The sequence below is a fragment of the Colossoma macropomum genome, unplaced genomic scaffold, assembly GCF_904425465.1.
Source record: "Colossoma macropomum unplaced genomic scaffold, Colossoma_macropomum, whole genome shotgun sequence".
NCBI classification, from domain to species: domain Eukaryota; kingdom Metazoa; phylum Chordata; class Actinopteri; order Characiformes; family Serrasalmidae; genus Colossoma; species Colossoma macropomum.
The window spans coordinates 30,340,819-30,355,160 of NW_023494807.1; positions in this window are offsets into that span (position 1 = coordinate 30,340,819).

Sequence of the window (14,342 nt, forward strand, 5' to 3'; positions counted from 1 at the left end):
TTTCAGCCTCGTAGCTCCCGTGCTGATAGACGCTGGATGGACTAAGAAGTTCCACTGTAGATATCTACACTGTTATTAATAAAGGTTCTGTTCAGGTACATTTTTCGTTCATTAAGGTACAAACAGTGTAAACGTTCCCTCAAAGGTACAACAGCGGTTTTAAGGTCTGATTGTGAACCTTAAATAAGTGTTTCCAGGTGAAAAGTTCGTATTTGTACCTTTTCATAACCGAATGTTTTAAAACAGAACAGTCAAAATAAAAGCCTGGAGACGAGACGGGGTGTGTGGAGTCAGTACAGCTTAGAACATATCATTTCAGTGGATTATGGTTCAGTTATGTTCCCTGACTGAAGGTACTGAGATGGACCCTTGAGGGAACAGTTTAGTACCTTTTTATTTGAGTGTAGAGGAGCTCAGCTTTCTAGGAGCACTGTTGTTTTTTGCTATCCTACTTTTACTTCTCCGTGAGTCACTTTATTCAGCGATGTTTGAATACTTTTGTTCAGATCTAGACAGCGCATAGAACCACAAATCACTGTAATAAGGCCTAAATCTGATTCCAGATCAGCTCTGTGATGTAAAGCACAGTTCCACCCCTCTGTTCTGCCCTCCCTGAGTGAGTTTCACTGCATTCCAGCTGCACTGGTCAGACACGTTCCTCAGGTGTGCTGGAGACAAGGTGTGGCCTTTCAGAAAGGCCTTAAGTGTCATAGCGCGTCCAGCGAGGAGGGGCTGGGGAATCCAAGAAGAATCGGAGGAATTCGGAAACGTTGGGGGGGGCGAGGGAGGGAGAACGCCAGAGAAAATTTTACACACACTTCCCACCACATGGGGTAACAGAGGACTGTAGCATGTAGTTTACAGCAGTGCATGAAACTTCCCATAGAACAAATGCAACACAGTGTAATATGATGCCATGTCAATATATTTCAAATATGTAGATACCGTATGTACTTCCACTGTAATACCATGCTCCATGATGTAAAGCACCATTTCTTCTTTAAAAAAAAGAAAAAATATATTTAAAATATATTACATAATGTTGTTGTTGTCGTAAGTAAACTATAACTTTTCAGGAAGGAAGAATGTTCTTAACTTTAATGTACGTTAATGTAAATGAGATTTTAGTTTTATGCAAATTTGGAACATTTCTGTTGGTCCATTCATCATGAAATTGTTCACACAGTGTTAAAAGCAGCCGCTGTTTTCAAATGGCAGTAATAATAATAATAATAATAATAATAATAATAAAACATTTTTAAATAAAAAAAGCAGAAAATTGTCTTTTAGATAGTAGCTGGATTGTTGCTACGTTGTTGCTAGGTGATTGCTATGCTACTTTAGTTGGTTGCCAATGTGTTGTTAAGCAGTTGCTAAGGTAACCAAGGGTTGCCAGGGTGTTGCCAGATGGTTACTATGGTGTCTCTGTTGAAGCCCATACAACCAACCTGAAAATATTTTATGTTGGACATATTATGAGAAGAATTTATATTGATAAGGCTCATATTGTGACATATTTCTACCAGAATCAGAGAATGGGAACAACAAAAATGATTATTTTTCTCCTCTGCCTGGCAGGAATATGTCGCCATACTTTTGAGAGCACTTTGGAGAAAACAAACAAATGGATGCCTGACCAGGCCTCACTTCTCACTCAAAGCTCAGATAATCAAACCGAAGCTCTTATTTAGGACAAATTATGAGAAGAGCCAGTTTATTTGAAAAGAAAATGATGCTTCAAAAAGTTGCAAGACTAAACAGAACCATTCAAAGTGGTTTGGTGTGGTTCTAGAGAAACGAACCGAGTCAGAATTGTTCACAGTGGTAGTGATAGGAACCAGACGTCCACCTCTAAAAGCTCCCTCACAGAAAGTTACTACATGAAATGGTTATGAATTCACTGCCTGATGACCGAGACATGAGGTTTGGGCCTAAAACGGGTAATCATTTATTGTAATCCATTCATGGTGGAGGGATACATGCAGGGTGTTGTGAGGCAAAAAAAGATTTTTTTAACTATTTTACCATCATTAATATTCCATATAAACTCAGAAGACTCGTGTAGGTTCACTGGTGGTTCTGGATAGTAAATAAAATGTCTATATCTGTGTTGTAGTCATGGCGACCCCTGGTTCCTATCACCACCACTGTAAAGACATCTGAACCATTTCACACCAAACCACTCTGAATCACTCTGTTTACATCTGACACACTGAATTATGCATAAATTTTGAAAAATCGGTGGAATTCCCCTTTAAGACCAAAGCAGAAGACAGGATATTCTGGAGAGGAGATGTTCTGGCCAGGAGTTGGATTCACCTTGACAGCACTTGAACGTGAAGTGTGCTTTCTCTCTTTGTTTATTCGTACATATCTGAGTTCCAGGCGTGGACAGATCAGTTACCAGATGTTTCTTTGTCTTGATAATCTCTGTAAGATTATCAATCCTCCACCGGAAGAACTCTCTGTCTGCATACCAAAGGCCTCTACTGCCAGCCCTGAGATTCAAATGAGTTTCTATAGCTGTGAAACCTGCTGGTATTGACGGCTCCAGTTGAGAGAGAACGTTCTAGCTTGTGGTCACTTTTTTAATCTGTTCAAAAATGACAATTTGGTGAAAACTCAAGTTTACCTTACCTCAAAGGTAAACAATCCGACGTGTTTGGTATTCAAACTTTGCTTCTTTAGTTTAGCACTGGGGCTACAAGGCTAACATAGCTAACAAGTAATGGACGCCTATTAGCACTGTCGGTTAGGATGGTGCTAACTGCATGCTACATCACATACTTGTCTCAAAGTGTTAAGTTGCACGGCAAAAATAGTATCTTGTCAAGTAAAATTGTCTTAGATATGGTCAATAAATCTAATGTTTCTCCTGTTGAGAAGGTTGAAAGTGTAAATTGAAATGAACCTTTTAGCCAACTGTGTTTGCACACTGTGGAATTAGACCTCCGCATTTAACCCATCCGTGCAGTGAAACTCCACATACACACTAGTAGTAAGTAAGTAAGTAAAGTTTATTTATATAGCACAACAGGTGTTACAACAGGTGTTGTCACAAAGCAGCTTTACAAGGAAATCAGCATTACAGAAAGAAATCCGGGTCCAAGCCCCCATGAGCGTCGCCAGTGGCGACAGTGGCAAGGAAAAACTCCCTAAGAGCAAGAGGAAGAAACACTGAGAGGAACCAAGACTCAGAAGGGGAACCCATCCTCCTCTGGTCGACACCGGATAGTAAACATTGTTAGTACAAAAACAGGGAAAACAGGTGGAGCAAATGATTAAATTGATTAGTTTAGCTCATGCAGCAGCAGCGGCAGCAGCATCAGTGGGGTCAGGATGTGAGGGTGAGGTTTGCACAGCGTAGTACAGCATGGAGCTTGATGGTGGTCAAGCCGGTCCAGAGGGCTGGTGAGCAGTGGCACCTGATCAAGGCAGAAGAGGCAGCAGCATCAGACGCACAGGATGGGCAGCTGTTCAACTCGGCAAAGGAAAGAAAGAAAGGAAAAACACACAGAGTCAGTTCTGTAATGGGTGATTGATTAATTTGATTAGTTTAAATGATTGATTAGTTCAAATGATTAATTTGATTAGTTTAGTTTATACAACAGCAGCATCAGTGGGGTCGGGATTGTGAGGGTGAGGTTTGCACGGCGTTTGTACAGCAAGAAGCTCAATGGTGGTCAAGCTGGTCCAGAGGGCTGGCGAGCAGTGGCGCCCGATCAAGGCAGAGAGGCAGCAGCATCAGACGCACAGGATGGGCGGCTGTTCAACTTGGCAAAGCAAAGAAAGAGAGGAAAAACACACAGAGAGTCAGTTCTGTAATGGATGACTGACAGAACTGAGAGTCAGTTCTGTAATGGGTGTCAGTTCTGTAATGGGCGACTGATTACAGATTAAAGTGTTAGCAGAGCAGCTGAGACTCTGGCAGGTGAACACACACACACTAGGGTGCAGTGAGCACACTTGCCCAGAGCGGTGGGCAGCCCTATTCACGGCGCCCGGGGGGCAGTTGGGGGATGGGTGCCTTGCTCAAGGGTACTTCAGTCACATACTTTTGGGCTCAGGGGATCGAACCGGCGACTTCCAGTCACAATGCTGGTTCTCTAACCTCCAGTCCACAACTGCCCCCAATTAAATTCAGATTACTTAATTGACTTCTAGACATTATACTTGTTTTGATAAGTTATATTTAGTAAAATTATCTCACTATATTGGCAGATAATTTTGCTTGTATTAGAAAATGTGCTTGAAACCAGCAAAGTTATCTCCCAGTACAGTGAGATAATTTTACTCAATAAAAAACCTAAAACAAGTAAACAATGTCTAGAAAAAAAGACATTATTTAATTTAAGATTGCAACAATCTCAATAGGAGAACTATTAGATTTATTGATTGTATTTAAGATAATTTTACTTGACAAGAGACCATTTTTGCAGCGTGTTAAATGATATCAGATAATCAATAATCTTGTTTATGTGGTTTCTGACACTGTGTGACGTACTGTTATCTTTAAACACTGACAAACCCAGATAGCGAGCATATATCGGTCTGCTAGCCTGATAAGGAAGCACCCCGCTGACTGTTTGCCACTGCTGGCGTAAAACGGATTTTAAATGCACATAATATTTCATTTAGGAAAATATAGTATACAAATGTTCCAAATACCTAATAATAAAATAATAATAAAAATAATTAAATTAATGAGTAGGCCTAATATTCAGTGATTTTGTTCAAAATGTTATTGCTGACAATGTACTAAATTGGTCACAGCCGTATACCTCTCTGTATCTATATTGCCTAAAGTTATTTACTAAACTAATTTACGAAGAATAACAAAAGAAAGAAATGAAGTGAAGTAAGTAAATTGGACTGTGAGTGGAAAATGAGTGCATTTTGTGTAATATTCTGCTTAGCCACCGGTGGGCTGCCCAGAAAACGCTGAGCAAAAAGCCGGTGAACCTCCAGGTTTGCCAGTGGACTAACAGTGGCTTGCTATCGTCATGCTATCACTTTAGCTAAAAACAGTAGCAGCCACATCTTAGCCTGAATTCTGTCTGTGGTGTTAGCCAAACAGCTAGCCTCATACTGCTACGTTTTTAAAAGACATGCCATTTAGTTCTCAAGTGCTGAGTTGCAAACAGGTTGCCAGATAGGTGCAATTATTCCCTTATATTTTAAAACGCTAGCATGTGGTCACTTTTTGAATGGAAGTACAAGGTCGGTGTTTCCGATAAAGTGGCCAGTGAGCGTAAGTACAAGGTAGGTGTTTCTAATAAAGTGGCCAGTGAGCGGAAGTACAAGGTAGGTGTTTCTAATAAAGTGGCCAGTGAGCGGAAGTACAATGTAGGTGTTTCTAATAAAGTGGCCAGTGAGTGGAAGTTCTTATGAAGTGGGCGGTCAGTGCAGACATCAATCAGTCACCATATAGGAATTTAAGTGATATATAGGTTTGACATAATGACTGCAGTGAGTGTTCTTTGCTGAAAACCAGTGATTGTTGTGAACAATAGCCAGAGGCAGAACTCAGAAACAGCAGCGGCCAGGGGCAACAAACACAGCAGCACAGAAAGAGAACAAGCAAAATCAATACACTGGTCACCTCAGACAGTAAGAGAATACCAACGCATTTCATTTATGAAGCACTGAAAGACGTTTACAGCTTGAAAGACGTTTACAAAATACAGAGATAAAGAGAAAGTAAAATTGAACAATAAATAAATAAAATAAAATAAAATAAAATAAACAGGGAGAAAAAGACTTGTTAGACCTTCTGGATTGTTAAAGGGGAATTCCACCAATTTTTCCAAATGTCTGCATAATTTAGTGGCTGAAACGTAAACCATGCCATCCATAGCAGTTTGGTGTGAAATGGTTCATTTGTAGAGAAACTTACTGACTGATTTCTTTACAGTGGTGGTGATAGGAACCAGGGGTCGTCATGATTACAACACAAATATAGGCATTTTATTTACTATCCAAAACCACCAGCATACACGTGTCTTTTGAGGTCTTCATATGTAATGCTAATGATGGTGAAATAGTGGTAAATCTGAAAAAAAAAAATTTTATTGGGGACTATTTTGCCTTGGAACACCTATAATGTATCCCTCCACCATGAACAGATTAGAATAAATTGATTAAAATACGTTTAAGGCCAAAAGGGCAAAACCTTTTTCAAAACTACTGTAAATCAGTGTCTCAGACATCAGGCTGAGTATTCATAACCATTTAATGTAACAACGTTCTTTGAGGGAGCTTTTAGAGGCCCTAAACTCTTCAGACGTCTGGTTCCTATCACTACCACTGTGAACAATTCTGACTAGCTAAGTTTCTCCAGAATTAAGCATTTTGCACCAAACCACTCTGAATGACTTTGTTTACATCTTAACCGGTTCGTTATGCAGATTTTCAGAGAAATAAACTGACGATATATAACAAATGATTATTTATAAACCTACAGCAGATTTTTTAAAACTAATAAGTGTGTATTCCTATCTGTCTTGGCCCGTATCCTAAAAAAAAATGATTTGGAAATAAAAAATTCCTGTATATATCACTGTATGGTTATGGTCACATTCACTTCAGTGGCAAACAGTTGCATAATCATAATCCCAAATGAAACTGACCTTTCCTTTTTTGCGTTATTTTAATGTCAGGGCAAAATTAAACAGCCCCGTTTCCTCATACATTACAGTCATTAATGTAGACGGTTGGTTGTGAGCATTCAGGAGCGTGAAAAAAAGTGCATACCAGCTACATGTGACCTTATTCAGGACAAAAAGCAGCTGTTCCTTATTCCTGCCAGTGAATAAACCCCCAGCTCCAGGTTTTAGTCCTCGTGACCGGGAAAACTCGATTCTGCCCAATTTTCCATTTATTTTAATGGGCGAGAGAGAGAGAGGGCCGAATAGGTAGACAGAGAAGTCCTCTTTTCAGGGACGTTATCAGCTAACTAGTTGCCATGGAAACCACCGTGAGGAGCTGACAGTGACTCACAAGACCTCAGTGTGGCAATCTGTTGAGTTCAGCATCGAGTTCAAGCTGCCAGACGCTGAGATTGCAGTCAAATCAGCACATTCTCAATGGAGATATGATGCACTGCAGCCAGCGGCCCAATAACAAACACTGTGTTTACACTTATATTCCAGTCAAAGGTCCATTCAGTTCAGAAGCTACACTGAGTTACACTGTATCGTCTGTTGCCTGATTGGACGGTTGTTGCACTTCAGCGCTTCTTCAACATCTTAAACAACTTAAACTACGTTGGTGTTGTATTTTGACTATATTTAAATCAAAATCTAATTAGACTCGAGTAGGCAGAGAAACGCCCAGGCGGCTCTGTTTTGTGTCCTGTTCAGAAATCAGCTCCATTTGGATGCGTGGATCCTTCGGAAGCTGTAATGATCCAGTTGCTTCCTGACAGACAGGAACAGCACAATGTTTAATCCTTTCCCCAAAACTTCCACTCCAATAGCTCTACAGACTGTCTGCAGGAACAACACCCCCCAATCACTTCAAAGGGAATGGGTGGGGCTAAACTGCTGCAGGCTGAATGGGTGGAGCTAAGATGCTGTAGGCTGAATGGGTGGGGCTAAACTGCTGTAGACTGGATGGGCGGGGCTAAACTGCTGTAGGCTGAATGGGTGGGGCCAAACTGCTGTAGGCTGAATGGGTGGAGCTAAACTGCTGTAGGCTAAAAGGGCGGGGCTAAACATATCTATGCTGAATGGGCGTAGTCCCCCAAAAGAGAAGAAGACCAACAAGAAAATATTTCCCACTATCCACATGAACATGGTGTTTTGAACACTTTGATTGACAATCAAGCAACTATATTTTTCTTTACTTTTTTAAAATAAAAGGTTCCATTAGCTTAGCTGTGGTTTATAGTTTAACCCGAAGTTTAAACCCGAGTGAGTCATGTGGGTTCTCAAACCCCATTGCTGTGTCCTTGGATGCTGCCACTAGGTGTCACTGTATCTCAGGTTTAACCTGCTACAGGCACAGCTTTCTTAAGTTTAGGGCATTTTTTTTGTAATTGTGTCACATGTTCAGCTCAGATATTATAATATTTCATACCTCTGCCTATAGACCTTCCAACATAATGTTTTATGGACTTCATGTTGTGTTTTAATTAAATGCTATAAAGCTAAATCAAGCACACACTGAGGTACTGTACTGAACCAGAGGAAGGTTTAGTGACTGCAGTCTTGAATGTATTGCTCAGAGAAGCTGTGTTTAGGCTATGACTGTTACTGACTATAGAGAAACTGTAGTAAACATGCATCTAATGTCACCAAAAAATAGTATTTTTCATTTCCCCACCCCTCACCAGAAAGAGGGAAGGAGAGAAAGTTAAACAGTGCACCAGCCAGGCTGAACAATTCAGTATGATTTGCAATGCTGAGCAGAATTCACTGCCTGCAGTGTGTTCAGTCTGGGGTCAGTGTGCAGTGTTAAAGTGGGCCAGCTGTGCAGCTCCTTGTGAGCGTGGGACACGGGGCTCAATCCCGGTCGACTGCCAAATTGCCAAACAAGCGATAATAATGTTGCTTGCCCTCTGGTCCGCAGTCCTGTGATGAGGTGTGCCTTCTATTGAATTGCAGCTCCATTGGTGAATTGGGCCTTCAGAGAAGCGTCAGCTGGTACCAGTGCAGATGGTCACCTTGCTCACCGAGCAGCACGCCACTGTAAGCCCCTTCTTAGAGTCCAGTCCGTTTGTCCGCTCAATGTTGTTCAGTTTTACGTTGGCCAATGTTTTTTTTTGCCGGTTCTGTATTGTTTGTGTGTATGTTTTGATGTTTTCCTGCTGGCTGAGGAGTTTTCCATCATATCCACTGAGATAGCGGCCGAGAGTGATTTTCCAACTGTGGCTCATAGGCTGCTTGGTCTGGCTGTTTGGGTGACGCTACATCTCAGCTATGATGCGGCCTGGACCAGCCGCTTGAGTGATGCTGTATCGCGGCTCTGAGGCTCTCTGGACCGGGGACCTGATCAACGTGGCATCGCAGCCTCGGTCGGCTGCTTGGTTGATGCTGCACTGCAGCTGTGGGGCTGCCTTGACCAGTTGGTTCGGTTGCATGAGCAGCGCTATGCTGCAGCTACAAGGGCTCTTTTTGCTGATATCAGTTGTTGCACTATTACTCTCCAATATTTCTCCATAAACTGACCTGTCCTGTTAATCAATTTCTCTCTCTCTCTCTCTCTCTCTCTCGCTCTCTCTCTCTTTATTTCCCTGAGTCGCCACATGGGAGCCACCAGAGCTCCATCTCCGTTGGCTGACCTGCACCGTTTTGACCACCATGGAGTTTCACACTGTACAAAGCTGTGCAAACCTCACCTGCATGAACTGACCCCCCCTGCTGCTGCTGCTGCTGCATAAACTCAAACTATCTAATTAACCATTGCTCTGCCTGTTTTTCCCCGTTTTGTATTCTAATATTTTATATTAGTGCTGTTTGCTATCTGGTGTTGACCAGAGGAGGATGGGTTCCTCTTTTGAGTCTTGGTTCCTCTCAAGGTTCCTTCCTCTTGCTCTTAGGGAGCTTTTCCTTGCCACTGTCACCATTGGTGACGCTCATGGGCAGCTCAAAAAAGCACAAAAATGATTATACATAATGGATGAACTGGGCAAATAAACAGCTGTTTGATGTGCAGTCGTAAGGGAGGGAGAAAAATGGACACTGTAATCAACATGTATATTGGGGAACAACTGGAACATCTGTCCTGTAGGCCTGTAATTTACCTTTCTGTCATTACAGAGTAATTTGATGTCAGTACAGGACAGCTTACACAAACAGGGGATACAAACACAGACTAATACCACAGTTAACATCAAAAATCTTTCACATTTTTTTTGTGATCAAGAATTTTTATTGTTTCACAAAACAACACACAACAAGGGGATGGGGAGCAACAGACAGCCAAAAAAAAAATGGTTCCAAAAAACAAAAAAACAAAAAACAAAGAGACATAAGAGACATGGACAGCAAGAATGATCGTAGGTACACACACACACGCGCATCATCTAAACCGCTTATCCTTCTGGGTCACGGTGGGGTTGCTGGAGCTTATCCCAGCTGTCACTGGGTGGAAGGCTGATCATAGATACAGCATCATAAAATTAAATATGGGATGAAGTGTCCATATTCAATGCATACCTTGCAGGAAATCCAAAATACGTAACACAAAAGTTTGCCATGTTTTAACAGTCATGGGCTGAGCGTGGTTAAGTTAAGTAAATTAACAGCCCAGAATGATTCCAAGTGAAGTCAAGGTGTGATCCAGTTGTGTAGGATTGTCTGTTTAGCAGCAGTAAATCCAGAAAACAATAGTTTACTCTGTATAGCCTTGAACCCTATATTGGAGTTGTCATTCAGGAGACACAAACATGGGTCATAATTATATTCACACACACACATCATCTAAACCGCTTATCCTTCTGGGTCGCGGTGGGGTGCTGGAGCCTATCCCAGCTGTCATCGGGCAGAAGGCAGGATACACCCTGGACAGGTCGCCAGTCCATCGCAGGGCAGACAGACAGACATATACATTCACACACACACTCACACCTAGGGGCAATTCGGCACGTCCAATTGGCCTCACTGCATGTTTTTGGACTGTGGGAGGAAACCGGAGTACCTGGAGGAAACCCACGCAGACACGGGGAGAACAGGCAAACTCCACACAGAAATGACCCTGGTCACCTGGCCGGGAATCGAACCCGGGCCATCCTTGCTGTGAGGCGACAGCGCTACCCGCTGCGCCACCATGCTGCCCATAATTATATTCAATTTCCAGTAAATCAAACAACACTGAATTTACATATTTCCAGAATTTCTCAACCAAGGGACATTCCCAGAACATATGCAAAAATGTACCAGGAGCAGTGTTAGTACATATATGACAATAATGGGTATTTTGGAGCTTCATTTTAAATCTTCTATACAGTGTAAGGTATGCTCTATGAATAACCTTGAAATGAATAAGTTGATGTGCTAGATTTGTGGATGTTCTGCTAAGATTAGACCAAATAGTTCCCAAATCCGGAGTATAATTTAAGGCAGCAAGCTCCCTGTTCCATCATGTGATAACAGAAAGAGGTTTCATAGCAGCTTCAATCAACGATAGATCCTGGCTACACATCCTTTGGAGGGCATATATGGTTGGATCCAATCCACCATAGGATGAGCAGCTATAGGAGAGCCCCATGGAACCCCATAGGCTTTAAGCACTGATCTTAATTGCAAATACACAAAGTAAGTAGAAGCTGGTAGACAAAATGTAATCTTTAAGGTTTTAAAAGAGCGAAAACCTCCATCGTCATAAAGATCAATTTGTTTCACATTTTGTTGTTTTTGGGTCACTTCTCTAGAGTTTATACTGCATGATAATTAAGATACGTGTGGACATAGTTTGAGGCAGTTTTGTGAGAATTACTCAGCTGCATGGTAAAAAGTAATTTTATTCTAAAATTCCTAGATGTTTATTTAAACCGTGAAGCTGTTTATGATTTCACTGCTGACCAGCAGGTGGAGCTGTATGCTGTTTAACCCAATAAAGGACAGAGACACTGACTCTAATGCTATTTAAAACGTGTAGGTGGTGGAAAACGTCTCATCGTGTCAGCGAGAGCTTCCTTTCACAGGCTTTAATGAGTGCAACAATAGATTTTGTGCTGTGAAGAAGCAGCACTGTGCAAATGAATTAAGTGCTGCTAACTTCAGCGCTGTTAAACGGGAGCCGCTGTTAAGTCTTATTCATCTATAGACAAAGGCATACAATGGTGCTAGAAAGTTTGTTGAACCCTTTAGAATTTTCCATATTTCTGCATAAATTTGACCTAAAACTTCATCGGATTTTCACACAAGTCCTAAAAGTAGATACAGAGAACCAAACTGAACAAATGAGACAAAAATATTAGACGTAGTCATTTATTTATTGAGGAAAATGGTCCAATATCACAGATCTGAGTGGCGAACATATGTGAACCTTTAGGATTAACAGATAATTTGAAGGTGAAATCAGAGCAATCAATGGAACGGCTATCAGGTGTGAGTGACCGCCCTGTTTTATTTAAAACATCCTAAGCACACAAGTCGTTCTACCAAAGAACGATTAAAGAAGAACAAAGCTAATGGTTTGGAGTGGCCAAGTCAAAGTCCTGAACTTAATCCTGTAGACATGATGTGGAAGGAGGACCTGAAGCAGCGGTTCATGGGAGGAAACCCACCAACAAAACAGAGCTGAAGCTGTTTTGTATGGAGGGGCTAAAACTCCACCAAGCCGACGTAAACGTCTAGCTGCAGTTATTTATTACTGCACAAGGGGGTCACACCAGACACTAAAGGCAAAGGTTCACATACTTCTGCCACTCACAGATCTGTAATACTGGTTCATTTTCCTCAATAAATAAATGACCAAGTCTAATATGTTTGTCTCGTTTGTTTAAGTTGGTTCTCTTTATCTACTATTAGGACTTACTGATGAAGTTTTAGGTCAAATTTATGCAGAAATATAAAAAAATTTAACGGGGTTCAACAAACTCTCAAGCTCCACTGCACTTTAAGCTCACATGTAATGGAAAAAAACCCAAAAAAACAAAACTTACATTGCTTTTTCACCGTGGTACACCTGAATTAAAGCAGCTCTGCTGGTCACAAATTCCTTCACTACAATACTGAAAGGCTGAGATTAAATGATAGGAAAGGTTGGCAGCAGTAATTACTCCTAACTGTCATGAAACAAGTAACTTTAGGGGGCCAGTGACTTTTCCACATGGTGCTTTGTGTCTGGGATAGCTTTTCTCCTTAAATAAAGTAATAATGACTTAAATAGTCCTGTTAGTGGCTTATCCAGCATAAATGAATTTGGAAAATATGCTTAAGTCCTGTTTGGGTGTGTGGATGGAGAAACAGTAATAAAACCAAACTGACGCTGTTTATCACTCGCAAATGCTCCACTACTGCATGTTCATCTCTCAAAAGATGTTAGTAACGCTGAGCTAAACCACTGGCTTGTGAGCAGTAGCAGCGCTAGGACTGCTGTTTTAGATGAGCATGACAAATTCATGGGTGGGTGGAAGCCTTGAACTATGGAGCCTCAGTGGTGACATCCCACGCCTTACTATGTTGTGGCCGCAACTACCGAATTACCTCGTTTCCATGTCTTACTGAGTCACTGAGTTAAGTCAGATGAGTTGAGTATCTCAGTCCCACATGAGATACAAATGTTCTGCGTTTGCTCTGATGCTGAAAAATGAATATCTTGTACTTTATGGCCATTTTGAATGGAATGAAAAGGTCTCTGACTTCAGACCCCTCAGAAGTTGTGGTGTTTCCTCATCATACTAAATGTAATTATTGGACATTAATGGGTTAAAGCAAGGAAGCACACCTTACTAAGTCCTGATCATGATGTAGCTAACTCATTCCAATGCCTTTTACTAAGTTGTGGGCACAACTTAACTATCAAAACTGTATTATCTCATTTTCATGCCTTACTAGCCATGGCTTGACTATCTCATTCCCACGCCCTAATAAGTTGTGGCCACATTTTAACAATCAGAACTGAATCATCTCATCTTTACGCCTTTCTAAGTTGTTGTCACATCTTGACTATCTTGTTCCCACATGAGATACACATTTTCTGCTTTTGTTCTGATACTGAAAAACGAATAACTTGCACTTTATGGCCATTTTAAATGGAACTGGCCTCTGATTTCAGACCCCTCAGAAGTTCTGTGGCGTTTCCCCATTAAACAAAATGTAATTATTGGACATGAAGGGTTTAAAGCAAAGAAGCACGCCTTACTAAGTCACGACCACGATGTAGCTAACTCATTCCCACGCCTTTTACTAAGGTGTGGCCATGACTTTACTACCAAAACTGAATTATCTTGTTCCTACGCCTTACCAAGTTGTGGCCATGACTTAACTATCTCATTACTACCCTTTACTAAGTTGTGGCCACAATTCAACTATCAAAAGTGAATTATCTAATTTCCACACCTTACTAAATTGTGGTCACAACCTAAATATCAAAACTGAATGATCTCGTTCCCACACCTTACAAAGTTGGGGCCACAACTTAAATATCAAAACTGAATTATCTCATTCCCATGCCTTACTAAGTTGTGGCCACAACTTAAATATCACAACTGAATTATCTTGATCCTGTGCCTTACCAAGTTGTGGCCATGACTTAACTATCTCATTACTACCCTTTACTAAGTTGTGGCCACAATTCAACTATCAAAACTGAATTATCTAATTTCCACACCTTACTAAATTGTGGTCACAACCTAAATATCAAAACTGAATTATTTCATTCCCACCCCTTAC